This window comes from Pelmatolapia mariae, linkage group LG15 (genome assembly GCF_036321145.2).
Source record: "Pelmatolapia mariae isolate MD_Pm_ZW linkage group LG15, Pm_UMD_F_2, whole genome shotgun sequence".
NCBI lineage: Eukaryota > Metazoa > Chordata > Actinopteri > Cichliformes > Cichlidae > Pelmatolapia > Pelmatolapia mariae.
This window is the reverse complement of record NC_086240.1, coordinates 27809830-27826127: the sequence shown is the minus strand read 5'-3', so window position 1 is coordinate 27826127 and position 16298 is coordinate 27809830. Positions and strand designations below refer to the sequence as shown.

At 42.0% G+C, this 16298-nt stretch overlaps 1 long non-coding RNA gene and 1 pseudogene across 1 annotated transcript; one reads left to right on the top strand and one right to left on the bottom strand.

Annotated features, from left to right (window-relative positions):
* Positions 1–2096: 2096 nt before the first annotated feature.
* Positions 2097–3923, bottom strand: LOC134643789 (general transcription factor II-I repeat domain-containing protein 2-like; annotated as a pseudogene).
* Positions 3924–5025: 1102 nt separating this feature from the next.
* On the top strand, positions 5026–16096 carry LOC134643813 (uncharacterized). The gene is made up of 3 exons (XR_010096402.1): positions 5026–5358; positions 5584–5646; positions 16008–16096. It is a non-coding gene; the product is annotated as an uncharacterized LOC134643813 (long non-coding RNA).
* The last annotated feature ends 202 nt before the right edge of the window (positions 16097–16298 follow it).

Genomic DNA, 16298 nt, shown 5'->3' with positions numbered 1-16298 from the left:
TTGATATCAGTCAGATGATTAAACATTTTGATTTTAAAGAATCGTCAAAAGTCTCATTTTCAACTGTATCACAAAAGGACAGGACAGAAGCATTCATCAAACCTCCAAACTGATCGAGTGTCTGCAGTACGTAGTGAAAACGATAAGATTCACGGCCCAGTAACCACCAGGACCCCACTGATCGAGTTTCCAGAGCTGCTCTGGCAGCACATGGTTTTCAGTTTTCACAACTTTATAAGATTCAAATACTGACAGATAAAGCTACAACTACTGACTGAATGCATGACCTTACTGTCTCTATTAATTAGTTTGATCCAGCAAAAGTAGAAAATAGAGAGTACCAGAGCAAACATTAGACCCTTCCTTTAAGATGATCTCATTTCATGAATTAGATTCTAGATTGGATTTGTGCAGGATTCAGTCCTGCTGGATTTTAATATCTATGTTCAGCTTTATTGAACAAGACAAGTCGATTGGCTGCTCCTTTTCTCTTCAGCGAGCTGTCAGTCCTGAATGAGAGTCGATGGAGTCCCAGCATCCGTCCTCATCACCTCTATATTTATTATCTGTCCAGCTCTGATTTAAATGTGAATCATTTCATGTTTAGTAACAAACAAAACGATTTGTATCAGAGCTGACTGTAAGCAAAGGAATGATGAATCTCAGGACATATGCAGTGTCTGTAACCTGTGGATCTGCACTGACAGCCACACTTGAGCTGAAGAAGTCCAGCAGTGTGCTCGGATGTAATGGGTCTACTGAGAGACACTGAGACGGTCAGGGCTAGGGTTAGGACATGTCCACCTGTCAGAAAGAGTCTGAGGAAAGAGGCATTCGTTTATGCGAACGGCTTCCTTCAGCTTTGAGTATTTGCTGTATTCAATATGAAAATAAAGTGAAGCTTTTTAAAACCATGTCCAAACCTCCATGGTGTCTCAGCGTGTTTGGCTGTGTTTCTCAGGTCCCATAAACATTGTTAGTTGTTTATTATGAAACACTCAGTCAAAATAAACATGTTCCACAAAAATCCTTCTAAAACTAGTGTACCGTATTTTTCGGACTAAAAGGCACACTGGATTATAAGGCGCACTGTCAATGAACCGGTCTGTTTTCATACATAAGGTGCACTGGATTATAAGGCGCATTATGCGAAACAAAACAGTCAGATAAGTCAAACTTTACTCAACTCATTCTTCTTGCTTCCTCCACTTCCGTACCATTGATTCATTACTGTTGAATTCTCTCGCAGCTGCTCTATTCCTGTGTTTTGCAGTATATTAATGACTAACCTCGTATTGTAAACGGATTATCCCAGTTGTTCTCCTGACTAAAGTTTCATCCGTTTACAGCAGGGATGTCAAAGTCAAATACATCAGAGGGCCAAAAAAACAAAATTGCTACAAGCTGAGGGCCGGACTGGTTCAATGTTTATTAAAACATATTAAAATGATTGCACATAACCTATTGAACCAAGACCTAACACAGTGTACTGTATATTATTTAATGATTAAATGAATAATCCAATATTTTCTGTGGCTCTGTCAGTAATTTCAAGTGAAAACATTTTTCAACAGGCTCACAAACAAAAACAAACTTCCTTCAAAGAAAAATCACATGTCCTGTACATTAAATGAATAAAGCAATATTTTCTGATGGCTCTCAGTTATTTCGAAAGAAAACATTTTCAACAGGCAAACAGCAAAAAAGTAAATGCCATTCATAAACAAAATATGCTCCTTAATATCAAGATAAATGCATAAATGAAATTGCATGCATTATAAACTGAAAGTGCAATATTGTGCTGCTCTATGATCCTACCAATTACTGCTTTCCAATAGTAAAAAGAGAAAATTGGAAAAAAAAAATCAAATCAGTTGTATTCTTTCTCATGGCTCTTATCTGCAATTTTCCCTGAGTCTATTAACTGAAAAATAAATATAAATAAATAAAATACAATAAGATAAAATACAAAAATCTATGGCACACAGACAAAACAACAACAAAACTTCCTTCAAAGAAAAATCACATCTTGTAGAAACAAATGTAAAAAATTTAACTGAATTAAAAACTAAAAATACGTAAATGTTCTGCGATGCTCACTTGTCTGATCCTGAGCCTGATACTTGGTGGTGTCTCATCTTTTGTACGAGTTCATCAATGTTCGGGGTCAGGCTCTGAGCTGAGGAAATCCTCAGAATTGAGTCAAGGTGTTTATCAGTAAGACGGCTCCGGTGTGATGTTTTGTTTAGCTTCATCAAAGAGAACAATTGTTCACACAGGTATGTGCTGCCAAACATGGAGAGCGTCTGAGCAGCTTGGATGCGCAGCTGAGGCATTGTGTCGGGGATGAAATGTGCAAACTCAGCGGCACCCACTCTCTCATATTTTTCCCTCAGTGTGTCATTGCACTGGAGCTCAATCAACTCCATTTGGAGGTTTGGTGGTGCGCTTTCCACATCAACTCCAAAAGGATTGGCAAGTAGTTCAAACCTGCTTTTTTGAGCTTCAAAGTCAGCAAATCGGAGTCGGAACTCGGCGGCAAGTATGTTGAGTTTATCGGCAAACCGTGCACTTGGGAACACAGCGGTAGAGAGCTTCTCTTTCATGGTCTGGCAGCTGGGGAAGTGGCTCGAGTTTTCTTTCTGCATCTGCGTCTTCCAAAGACTCAGCTTGGTTTTAAACGCCTTCACCGTACTGTACATATCAGAGATGACACGCCCCCGTCCCTGCAGTTGCAGGTTCATCACATTCAGATGGCTTGTGATGTCGCACAGAAAGGCCATTTCACACATAAATGTTTCATCTCGAAGCTCTGTTGTGTCTTTCCCTTTGCTTTCCATGAACAGACAGATCTCCTCACGAAGCTCGAAACATCTTTGCAGCACCTTTCCCTGGCTTAGCCATCGCACATCTGTGTGATAGGGCAAGTCACCATACTCTGTATCTAACTCGCCCAGAAATGCCTTGAACTGGCGGTGATTTAAACCTTTGGCTCTGATGAAGTTAACTGCACGCGTCATGATGGTCATTACATGTTCCATTTTCAAGGCTTTGCCACATAACGACTCCTGGTGTATTATGCAGTGATAAGCTGTCAGCTCCTCTGTGACATTTTCATCCCGCATCCTCTCACGTATCCTTGCCACCAATCCACTCCTGTGTCCACACATCGCGGGTGCTCCGTCTGTTGTCAATCCCACGAGTTTTTCCCAAGGCAGTCCCATCTCATTTACACATCTGGATACCTCTTCATACAGATCTTGTCCTGTAGTCGTGCCATGCATCGGACGTAACGCCAAAAACTCTTCTGTTACGGTCAGGCTGGAGTCCACTCCACGAATGAAAATTGACAACTGGGCAATGTCAGTTGTGTCAGTGCTCTCATCCACAGCAAGGGAATATGCAATGAAATCTTTTCCCTTTTCCACAAGCTGTTCTTTTAGATTGGTGGACAGCTGGTCTACACGTTCAGCAACGGTGTTTCTGCTCAGGCTCACGTTTGAAAATAGCTGCCTTTTGTCTGGGCACACTGCGTCACAAACTTTAAGCATACAGTTTTTGATAAACTCTCCCTCTCTAAATGGTCGGGCTGATTTTGCAACTTCTTATGCCACAAGAAAACTCGCCTTGACAGCAGCCTCGCTTTGTGATTTTGCTTTTGTGAACAGAGCCTGCCGGGACTTAAGACCTCGTTTTAATTCTTCCACCTTCTGTAGCCTTTGTTCCGTGTCCATATTCTTGTCTTTGTCTTTGTGTTTCTTAGAGGTTTCATAGTGCCTTCTTAAATTATATTCTTTCATTACAGCCACACTTTCTCCACACAGAAGACAAACAGGTTTGCCTTTTACCTCCGTGAACATGTACTCTGCCTCCCACCTGGCTTGAAATTCCCTGTGCTCACCGTACACCTTCCGTTTAGCCATTATTGGGGAGGGGAGTTGCTGAAAGTTGACATCTGCTCTGAATGCTGATGAATAATGAAGCCGAGTCCCGCTTCCAGCGCTGCAATGAGTTCGCGGGCTTCCGTTGCATTGTGGGGAATGGAGTATTGGTGCGTGCAAAACCCCAGCAGGCGGCTGTGACCTGCGGGCCGATTCTAATACTAATCAAATATCATCCCGGGGCCATAATAATTCGGGCCTTGACTTTGACACATGTGGTTTACAGCATCCTGCCATGCGACTGAAATTGTCCTTAATCATTGGGAGCCCTCACATTAACTTTTTTTGAGTGGAAAAAAGTTAGCGTTCATCCTCCAGCTTCACTGTTTTTATGTTATGCTAACATAGCTGTGTTGCTAGCAATCACTTAGCACATCATTATATACCAGCTAGCTCAACTTCAGTAACCCTACAAACGTCACTGCTGTTTAGTTTTCTGTCTTCCTTTATGTTGGAAGTGATAGCAGAGCTGTATGTTTTAATTTTTTCAGAAATCTCTCAGTCAGAACATGCTATATCATGTTTAGGTGGAAACTGGTGAGCTAACTTCCTGCTAACTTCTAACTCCATTAAATTTAATAAATTCTATTTTCATGGATGACGGGATGTTAAACTTAATGTTACACCTGGTAAAGCAGCAACACTGATCATTTTATTAAAGATGAAAGAATTTAGACAGTTTTTAACTTTCTGTGATGCCGCAGTGTTCTTTTGACTTTGGGACCTGAAGTGGACGGAGTTTTGGACCCAGAGGCAGAGTCCGCGAGGCTCCTAACTACAGTAGCCGTAATACTCTGACAACCAAGGTCGTACTAATACATTTTATGACAGATTTTTGAGCGCTGTCCAACACATACAATCGGCTCGAGGTTAGTAAGAACAACCAGAATTCATACATAAGGCTCACCAGATTATAAGGCACACTGTTGATTTTTGAGAAAATTGAAGGACTTTAAGTGCGCCTTATAGTGTGGAAAAATACTGTAAGCTGTTAGCAGCGGGTGGAGCTACGTCAGTGTTATGGTTGGAGGTTTAGGGGGTGAGGTTAGACGTGCTCATCCTCTTCCTCACCGCTGTGGTTTGGATTTCCACCGTGTTATGCTAACGACACCGCTGCTCTCTTGGGGAGAATTCCCAACGACGCGGCTTACAAAATATTCCAGTGAGGTCGTTGGAAATGTGATTTAGGAGTCTCGGGGGAAATAAGCTCACAGGGTGGTGTAATATCCTTACCCTGTTAGACGAAGCAATAATCTCCACAGAGCCAGCAAGGGGACGCCTGCATCCCCGGGACGCTGAGCAATGCCAGGGGAGAGACTGCTGGCATTCATGAGGCCATGTGTGTGTGTGTACAGAGAGACAGCCGGGTTCACAATGGATATAAGGAAGTTTTTTCCAAAAAAGGAGCCACATTCAGGTAAAAGTATAAGATCAAATGATTCGTCAGTCAAGAATAATGTTGGATCAGTGTTTCAATATTTATATCTTTTATTAGATGTACATGTGGTTTGGTTATTTGCCTTTTGGTTGAAAGTACACTGAGAGAGGACTTTTTTATTAGTGATCTTAACAGTATTTTTTTTTCATATTAATGTAATTTTTTCATCTAATTGAATAGAATCTATTTGTGTATCATTGTCAGTCCAAAGAGGGAGAGAATAAAGAGGGGAACGTGAGGAGAAAGTACAGGGTCAAGAAGAACCAGGTAAGAAAACAGACAGGGAATAGTGACAGGCAAAACAGAAACTGTTAAACTGACAAAAAAAAACAAACTAATTTTACTCATACAATCTGGAAGTTGTGTTCTCCATATATTAAAGCTGCTGTAAGGAATCTGCAAAACAAACTGGGTTGAAACATTTTTGACCCAGTTTAACAACATTCCAACATAACATCACTGATTGGGGAGATTAAAATTAATGATATATTTTAATGTGGTTCAGCCACAACTCTAGTAAAACCACAGCCAATAATAGGTAGGCCAACTTTTGGATCATCTAGTTGTCTGTAGTACATGCGCCACATTTGTGCAGAAAGTGCCAAACAGTGCCCTGGTGGAGTGAGGAGCTGTAAAGAGAAGCAGAGTGCTCTGTTTATATTCTAAAAATGTTTTAAGCTAACTTGTTTCAAAGATTCTGTACAGCAGCTTTAAATGTTTTCCAAAAGCACACATACACTTACCTTATCAGTGTTTCTCAAACTTTTTACAGCATGTAACACCTGAGAAAAAGTCAAGCTCTCCCAAGTACCACTATGAAAGCATGAAACTCATAAATCTTACAACACAAAACTCCAATCTGTTACTAAAATGAAAACTTACATAGGTTAAAATAAAAGAAAAAATCTGCAGAGCCATAGTAGTATCTGCAGTAAAGATATTTTAATACATTGTACCATGGGCAAAGTTGCCTCCATTTTTTAAACTTTTTTATTAATATTTTGCACGTTTGTACATTTCAAGGACTCTTCTATTTTTGGAGTGTATTTTTATGTATCTGTATTATATTATACATAGACATTAAAAGTGAATCTCTGTCCAAAAAATGCACTCAGTTAACGGAGACGAAGACAACAGACAACGAGGACAGGGAGGAACAGGGGATTGAATGCATCAAGGAGACAGTCAGAGAGAACTCGGGACAACTGGAGACATTTAAGGATGCAGGGACTGACAGAGACAGGGAAGAAGTCTCATCGTGACGAGTAAAGTATCTTGCCTGGCTGGGCAGCTCTCTGGGTCCTCAGCACCCCCAAAGCTCTGATCCTAGAATCGCACCTGGCGAGGAGCATCCAGTACAAAGAAATGTCATTATTCTCGATTAACAGACAGCGCAAGAACAGAAAAAGAAAAAAGTGTATTTACAGTTTTGAGATAAGTCAAGTCAAAATCTCAAAGCAAAACAGCTCGTCTGTATTTTCCCGTCCTCACATTTTTTATGAATGGACATTTTGAAGGAACCAGCTGGTTTAAAACATTTAAGGTTAGAAACTTATTGATGTTTTTCACATGTGCAGATGTATGAGTGAGCATTTATGTGTTATTAATGTGCGAGAATGTATTTCAGCTCATTTCCTCTTAAATACCTGAAAATTCATGAAAATCTCATCTGATGTTTTTACATAATCATTCAAAGCTTTAAGATGAACCAGACTCACAATATGAACGTAGAAATTCTACTGATGATCTTTACAGTGGCTGCAACAAAATTGTATGTATGTATTCGTGAAAGGTTTTTCAAACTAAAATCCTTAAGATTTAATAGTCAGATGAAGGCAGGCGTGGTTCACAGATGTTTGGAGGCTGCTGAAGGAGAACAGATGGCTGCGTTCTGCCCTGCAGGATGTAAAAAATGTTTCTGAGCTGAATGTTCATGAAGCCACAGACAGATTAGCTTGGATCAGATCACTGCTGCCCCCTGCTGGTGTCATGAACGGCTTTGTAGCGCAGGCAAAACAACACAAAACTAGACTGGAAAATTATATGAACTAAGCACATGGAGAAGTACACAGGGAAACGCACAACCATGAGGGAGATCGCGACACAGGACCGAGGGAGATGCTGACATAAGATAAGATAAGATATCTTGATGCATGCTCAATGATCCAGGTAAGTAAATCTCCAAAAGTTGATTCTGTTCATCTGGATGTAGCGTTTGACCTGCAGTCAGCTGAGACTGAAGAAGTCACTTGGATGAGTGACAAAATGTTTCTCCCACTAAAAACGCTACGTCCAGATGAACAGAATCAACTTTTGGAGATAAGATAAGATAACTCTTTACTGTCATTGCACAGTCATACATAGTACAATAGTACAATGAAATTGGAAAACTGTCCCACGTCGGCACTACGTACAACAAGACGACACGACACATCACAACACAACACAGTAAGGTAACTTAGTAATAAAATGAAAAATAAATGTATGTGTATTTCACACTGTTATTATTGCACATTAATTATTATTGCACTTTGTTATAAATATTATTATTGTTATTGTTGTGACCCCCCCAAAAAAGTCCAGGGAGGTAGCCAATCAGGTCAGCTGTTAGCACTGATTAGGGCTATTGCCCTGTTGTAAAAGGTGTGTGTAGTCCCGTAGGATGCTACGTGCCCTCTTGAGGCAGCACGTGCTGTACAGGTCCTTCAGGGAGGGAAAAGGATGTTTAATGATTTTATGGGCTATATTAATGACCCTCTGAAGTGCCTTTTTGTGTGCCGTGGTGCAACTGTAGAACCACACACAGATGCAGTATCTCAGCGCGCTTTCAATGGAGCAGTGGTAGAAGACGATTAGCAGCTCCTTCTTCAGGTCTATTTTTCTGAGGATTCTCAGAAAGTGGAGACACTGTTAGGCCTTCTTCAAAACCGCAGAGGTGTTTGAACTCCATTGGAGGTCTGTGTCTATGTGGGCTGAGGAAAGATGAGGCCCCACTCTAACTCCCTGTACACGGTCTGACAGGAAGTCTCTGATCCAGCAGCAGGTGGTAGAAGGAAGTCCGATATCCAGCAGTTTAACTATTGGTCTGTCGGGGAGTATCGTATTGAAAGCAGAGCTAAAGTCAACAAAGAGCAGCCTGGCGTAACGCCCCTGTTGTTCCGGGTGAGAGATGGGGGTGTGGAGCATTGTAGCCATGGCATCTTCAGCTTAGCTCTGTATGCGAACTGGAGCGGGTCAGGTGTCGGTGGCAGGCAGGACATGATGTGACGTCGGACCAGTTTCTCGAAGCACTTCATTATAACAGGTGTTAGAGCAACTGGTCGGTAGTCGTTGAGGCTGCTAATGTTGGTACGCTTTGGCAGTGGGACAACTGTGGCCGACTTTAGGTGTGGCGGGATGCAGGACTTGGACAGTGAAGTGTTGAAGATCTTAGTGAAGACCCCAGCCAGCTGGTCTACACATTCTTTTATAATCCTTCCGGTCACCCCATCTGGACCGGCGACCTTCCTGGGGTTCACTGCCCTCAGTGTGCGCCTCACCTCATATTCCTGCACCACGAGGCTTGGGCTGCTGCTGCTGTCCGATGTTTTTGCTGCTGCTGCCTCTGGTCCCTTCACCTCAAAGCGTGCAAAGAAGTGGTTCAGCTCCTGTGCAAGCGCCGCGTTACCCTCAGTCAACATGGTATTGCAAGGTTTGTAGTTGGTTAAGTGCTGAACTCCCTGCCATGCCTGTCATGAGTTGTTGTTGCTGAAGTGGTCTTCAATCCTCCTCTTGTACGCTGCCTTGGCCTCTCTGATGCCTCTTTTCAGCTCAGATCTGGCTGCGCTGTACTGCATACCATCACCGGATCTGAAAGCGGCGTCACGTTGCTTCAGCAGGACCTGAACCTCTTTAGTCATCCAGGGTTCCTGGTTGGAATACACCTGGAGATGTTTGTCCACAATGACACTGTTGACAGAGAAGTTAATATATGAGAGCACTGATGTTGTGTGCACTTCGAGGTCCTGATGTTCAAACACTCTCCAGTCTGTGTTTTCAAAACAGTTGATGTGATGCACCTTCTGGCCAGGTTTTCACAGTCTTTGTGGCTGGGGGTGGGGCTCTCCTCCTAAGGTTAGTGTATGCAGGGATCAGCAGCATGGACATGTGGTCTGACAAACCTAGGTGTGGTAGAGGGGTTGCTCTGTAGCCTTTTGGATGTTGCTACAACAAGGGGAACAAACACACTGTTCAAATCTGGGGAATACTGACTTTAAGCCAGCATGGTTGAAGTCCTATGTGCTGAGGTGTGCTTTTTTCTGTTCTCAGACTGATCCCCCTGCTGGAGCTCAGTCTGGGGGGAGTTCTTTTTTCTCCTCATCTTTCCTCATTTTGTGCATTTTCCATTGTTTCGGTTCGGGTCACTACTCGTGCGGTTGACCGGCCAGTGCTACCTAGCCTGACCTGTCTCCCCAATGTGATGTTTGTGTATCTATCTTAATTGCACTTTGGGAATAAATAAAGTCTCTCTGACTCTGACTCTAATTAGAAAGAAGGAACTTGACTTATTGATGAATGGAAAAGCTACTGTAGGTGTTTAGTGGTTAGACGCCGAGCAACTCTGGGCAGAACAGAACCCCAGCTGAGAAAGGGAGACTAGACGCTGCTGGTGGAGTTGAGGGTGGCTTGAATGGAGCTTGAGTGCTGAGATTCGGAGATGGGGAGCAGGTGGGTTGCACAAAGGAGTCTGCGAAGGAGAAAGACAGATGCACAGTGAAATTTAAAGTACGAGGCATGAATGTTGATTGGCCTGGAGAAGGGCGGGAGAAGGTGATTGGACTAGACCGGTGATGACACCTTTTGTACTGTAACATTTACAACCACAAAGTTAGTTTCAGGTATGACATTAATACCATATAAAGTACTGTTGAAACACTATTATGTACAGTAAATGACTCCTGTAACTTGACTCTTATGGTTTTGGGAGGTGTTTGTTCATCTGTCTGTAAACCTGATAAACTGCATTCTGCCAAGGTAACAGCATTGGCATCATCAGCTTGCAGTCAGGTGAGATGTACAGGTTCCTTGTTTTTGAGTCAGATACAACACAGACACACCTGAGCGAGGATCTCTTCCTCACACTTTCTTTCCATCATTTTAAGGTGAAACAACAGTGACAGGTGAGTGAGAACAAACTCAGCAGGTTTTATTCCTGCGTATTTGTTTTTCTCATTTCTGACAAAAATACTGCAACTGTGTCTTTTTACTTCAGGTAAGTGCTGTTGATTTTCAACAAATACAATTCACTTTCCTCCCTTAACATGTTTGTCCTTTTTAATTGGACATATGAGTGGTTCAGAGGTCAGACACAAGTTTTTATCCAGCTATCATCATTATGGAAAGTAAATGAAGAAACACTTTCAGTCATGCGATCCGTCAACCAGTGGCTGAAGCTACATCATTAAGCCTTTTTCATGTTTCATTAATTTCCTTTCTGTGTGGATGAGTTGATCAGCCTCAGAAAGCTTTATTAATCTTTTCAGTGGAACAGACTATGGCAGGAGCAATGAAACAGAGAGCTCTGGGATTCGAAGTCTGTAGCCTCACTATCACTGAGTGAATGCAGTGAGCTGTGGCTTCAGGCTTAGCAGAGGGACCAACAACAGCTTAGACAAAGACTGCATTCCATTTAAGCAATTTTCTATTATTATTCGTGCATGTTAATAATTCACTGGAACATGGAGATGAGTCATTGTCATGGTATTAATTCTACCTGTTCATTTCCTGTTGTGACAGCTGAAACTCTTCCAGAGTAAGAGTTGTGACATTAAGCTGGCATAACAGCAACTGGTCAAAAGAACAGTCATATTGGTAACAACACTAATAAACACATTTACTAAATGAACTACAGTGGAACCCCGACTTATGAAAGTAATCCGTTCCCGAGGGTCTTTCGTAAGTCGAAAATATTCGTAAGTCGAAGCACCCATCGCGCCTTTTGAGTGAGGCGATGCTGGCTGGAGACAAAGATCTCGGTGGCGGAGGCTGAAGAAAGCATACGTATGCATGCATACAGCACCACCACGGGGAAAACTGGCATAACATTAGGGTGTAAAGTTCTTGATTTTTTCATTCAAAGATTAATCAGGCTTTAAACATAAGGAGGTAGTGCAACAGACACTGAAGTGCATGTTAAAGACCAAAGAAAACATTATTTTTATTAACAAACATTTTTAATCCACCAACAGCCCTGGCATCTAAAAACACTACAAGTGAAAAAGAATGGCAACAAAAAACAATGTACTATTCATTCAGACATTTTTACACAATTATTAACACTTCAACTTTCTTTGTAATGTCTGCTTGTATTTTAAGAAGTATCGCATTTGGATAAAAATATTACCAATAACTCAAAATTAGAGGAATAAGTGTACATATGTGTCAGCTGTATGCATGCATGATTACGTATGCTGCGTGTACATAACATTCTAAACATTCTAAACATTAAAACTAAAACTTACATATTTTTTAAACTTGTACTGTATAATTTTTTTAATTTTCTATGTTATAATTTTTTTTTAATTTTATATTTTTGTGCATTTTTATGTTATTTAACTAATCACTACTGCTACTTTCATCGCTTTTCGCCTTCTAAGGCACACTTTCACCTGAAGGTTGACTTGTTGCTGGCCTCTTTGTGAAAAATCTATCTAACGACGTCTGTCTCTGTCTACTTTTCAAAATGGATCTGAAGTGGGAGAGGCAGACGTCACTAAAATGCTCTATAGCACGAGCGGTAAAGTTCTTTTCAGGGTGATTTCTTTCGACAAAATCGGCCACCTTCTGAAAATCGCTGAGAATGTCCTTGATATCGGCCGATGGTATGACGGCCTCCTCCTCCTCCTCCTCCTCGCTAAATTGTTGCTGTACTGATGAGTGCTGCATTGCCTCCAACTCTTGCAGCTCTGCCGTTGACAACTCCTCTTGATGTTCAAGCACAAGGTCGTTTATATCCTCCTCCTCGACCTCAAGTCCCAGGGCGGTGCCAAGATTTACGATCTCCTCAACTTTGACTTCAGGTTGAGGTTCCCCCTCCTCCCCCTCAAAGCCTTCAAAATCTCGAGGGGCAACAGCATCAGGCCACAGCTTCCTCCAAGCAGAATTTAGTGTTCGACGACTCACCTCCCGCCATGCCAAAGAAATCAATTTGAGGCATGCAACGATGTCGATGATTTTTCCAAAACTCCCTGAGGGTGAGCTGCGTACTCTCTGTTATGTCGGAACACCGTTTGAACATGTGTTTCGTGTACAGTTTCTTAAAATTAGAGATGACTTGCTGGTCCATGGGCTGGAGGAGAGGGGTCGTGTTGGGAGGGAGGAAGAGAACCTTGATGAACGAGAACTCCTCCAGGATGTCGTCCTCGAGGCCAGAGGGGTGGGCGGGGGCATTATCGATGATCAGCAGGCACTTCACGGGAGATCGTTCTCTTAGAGGAACTTCTTGACAGCAGGGCCAAAGACCAAGTTGACCCATTCAACAAAAAACTGTCAGGTCACCCAGGCCTTGGGGTTGGACCTCCACATAACCTCGAGCCTCTCCTTTAAAATTTTGTGTTTCTTGAAGGCACGCGGGTTTTCTGAGTGGTACACTAGGAGTGGCTTGAACTTACAGTCCCCACTGGCATTAGCACACAGGGCGAGGGTAAGACGGTCCTTCATGGGCTTGTGGCCTGGCATCTTTAGTTCCTCCGCGGTGATGTACGTACGCTGCGGCATTTTTTTCCAGAAGAGGCCGGTCTCGTCACAGTTGAATACCTGCTGGGGGGTGTAGCCTTCTTGATTTATGAGTTCCTCAAATTTTTTAACAAATTCTTCGGCAGCCTTGTGATCGGAACTTGCTGCCTCGCCGTGACGCACAACGGAGTGGATGCCAGTCCTCTTCTTGAACCGATCAAACCACCCATGCGACGCCCTGAACTCTGGGGAGGATGGGGGTGCCTCCTGCGAGGACGTCAATGCCATTGGCTGCTCATCGGAAGGTGCCTTGCTTACTAAATCATTATAAATTGAGGACGCCTTCTCGCAAATGATCGTCTCGGTGAGTGTATCGCCAGCCTTTCCCTTGTCTTTAATCCAAACAAGGAGAAGCCTTTCCATCTCGTCATATATGTGGCTCCTCCTTTTGGACATGATGGTGGTGCCCGTTGAAGGTTTACCTGCTTTGATGACTTCTTTTTTTTTTAGAAATGTTCCTATGGTCGAAGGATTTCAGCCATACTCACGTGCAATAGCACTAAGTTTCACACCTCGCTCATATTTATCAATAATTTCTCTCTTTGTTGTCATCGAGAGCACTTTACGCTTCCTCTTTTCACTCGAATCTTTCAGACAACTCCCCCTGTTTCCCTGACTTCAGTTACAAGCTGTTATTATTGTTACATTAAAACTATGTGGTGTGTATATCAAGAGTTAAACTAGATGTTATTTTGACCATATGATCCATGAGCAGGCATTTCTATGCTATTACAAGGGCACTCTACTAATATACTGTACTAATGTGTCAGATCATGTTTTTCTACCAACTCAGTCTTGATCTAAACTACATTCCCTGTTAAGTGTTTGTGGCATTATGATGCTGACAAAAGGTGTCCACAGGTACATACAGACACATCTGCCAAAGTGCTGAAAACTCCTTCGTTGTACTTCCTGTTAGAGCATGCATCCATAGGACTACATTTTACATTATGACACAACACAATACCAGCTATATTTCTTAACAGATCCGTTAGGATTTGTGGTACTACACTGTACTTTAAATATGCAAGGCATTAACAATTCATGATTGACATACTGAGTACATAACAGGAAACACATACTAGCTGTGTCTCTGCTATACTGCCTTGACTTGAAGTACTAATCACATTTTGCCCTCCAGCTCTCTTCTAATAAATCATGTTCTGTAACTAATAATATTCATGTTATGAAAGTTAAATTATACTCAATGTTTTTTTTGAGCATTTAAATCTTGCAGATTGAAAATGTAAGTCAGTCGAACGATAAAAACCTTTTTGAGCAGTAATGCGCTCACAAAGTAATGTTCAGACACGCAAGACATGTGTCACCTGTACACCTTGAACAGTTATCTTTCAAGGTGCACACACAATAACTACAGTTGTAGTTGTGAACCATGAGATCAAGATCAGAACTATGGGAAGTTCGGCTCTTTTCAGAGAGACAACTCTTGTGGCACGACTCCCAAGGAAGAGCTGGCTCTTTTGGCTCCCAAATGGCTTCTAATTTATTATCATCCATAGCCTAATATTTTAGCCTTACTTGGCAAATATGAATGCTTTGTGTGTTGATAAACCATTTTGTATTTAGTGTTTTTATGAGCAGCCTTATAACTGCCTAATTTTGTGTATTTCTTCCGTTTCAAAAGCAGGCATTCTTACTTAATTTTAATATTTTAATCAAATGTTTAATTTTAATTTGACACAAAAACAAATGAACAAAACTCTGTAAACAAATCCGCAGAGCAGAAACAGAACCAAACTCAGTAACCAAACAGTATGTCTGGAGAGCGGTTTCTCCTCTGAGTTATTATCTTTTCTGTTTTTGAGAAGACTCTCTCCGAAGGTGCAGATGTAATGCATAGTCTCGCCTCCATCACCTTCACCAGGTGTGGGAAAACTGTGGCCTTGGCCTGCCACCAGCTCAGGGGGTCTTCTCCATGTTGGAGAGATAACATCTCATTTCTCAAGATGGTAAATGGTGGCTGCTGGGGGTGCATTTTGCTGCTGAGGCAGTTATTCTCTGAAGCTCCATAGCAACAGCTCTGTTGTCACTAAATTAAGGCTTTTTAAACCTACGATCCAGTAATGCAGTTTCTGAGAGGGTAGTGTTGAACTCCATATGCAGAAATGTTTGGTCCATGGCTGAACAAAGAGGTGCAACCAATTCCAACCAATCATGCTGTGTGCGATGTATGTGGGAGGACAGTTAAATACTGTGGCAACACAATAAACCTTGTTTAAAAAAATTGGGGAGCCGGCTCTCACTCGATGGAAGTTGGCTCTTAGAGTCGATGCTTTTGCGCATGACACATCACTATTCAGAACTAATCTTATCTGTTCCACGGTCTAAACTTAAATTTGGTAGGGACAGAGCCTTTCTGTGGCAAGTCCCAGACTCTGGAATAGTCGGCCTCTAAATATTAGGTCTGCACAAATGCTGGAACATTTTCAGTCTTTACTGAAGACAAATTCTTTTGACTGACTTTTAGCACACGTCGATCCATTTTGGTTTTAACAGGCTTCATTGTTGTTTTTGTTTTTATCGTGTTATTCTCTCTCATTTACATTTTATTGCATCATTGTTGTGCATTTTACTTATTACTTACATTTTAGTTTGTAAAGCACTTTTTGCAGCATGAGATGTTTGAAATGTGCAATACAAATAAACTTGACATTGACCTTGACAATAACTACCGTAACTACAGTTATTGTGTTACACTGAGTCCTGTAGACTGACAGAGTTACAGAGTTTGTCTCTCGGCTGGTTCTTTGGATGCTTTTAACCCCAGTAAGGTCTCAAGACTCTCAGTGTTGGTAGTGAAATTTGTTTCTTTGATAATTGTGTGTTTTTTACAGTCCATTCCACCCCCCTGTTCTGCAGCGGTGCCACAGACTACACCTCCGTCACAGTGTTGTTCTGCGTTCATCTGTGACCCAGACTACAAATCTCTCTGTAAGTCTTTCAGACTGATAGATGTCAGTGACTTTGTTCCTCAGCTCTTTCTTTGGTTGGTGGTGTGATTTGCTGCTGTTTGAGATCTGCTCCACTTTGTTACACAGCCTGAAAGTTACATGTCTGGAAGTAGTCAGGCCTGGGTGTTACAGTGAAAGTCAGCTTTCAAAAGGTTGCGGTTAATCACAGTTAAC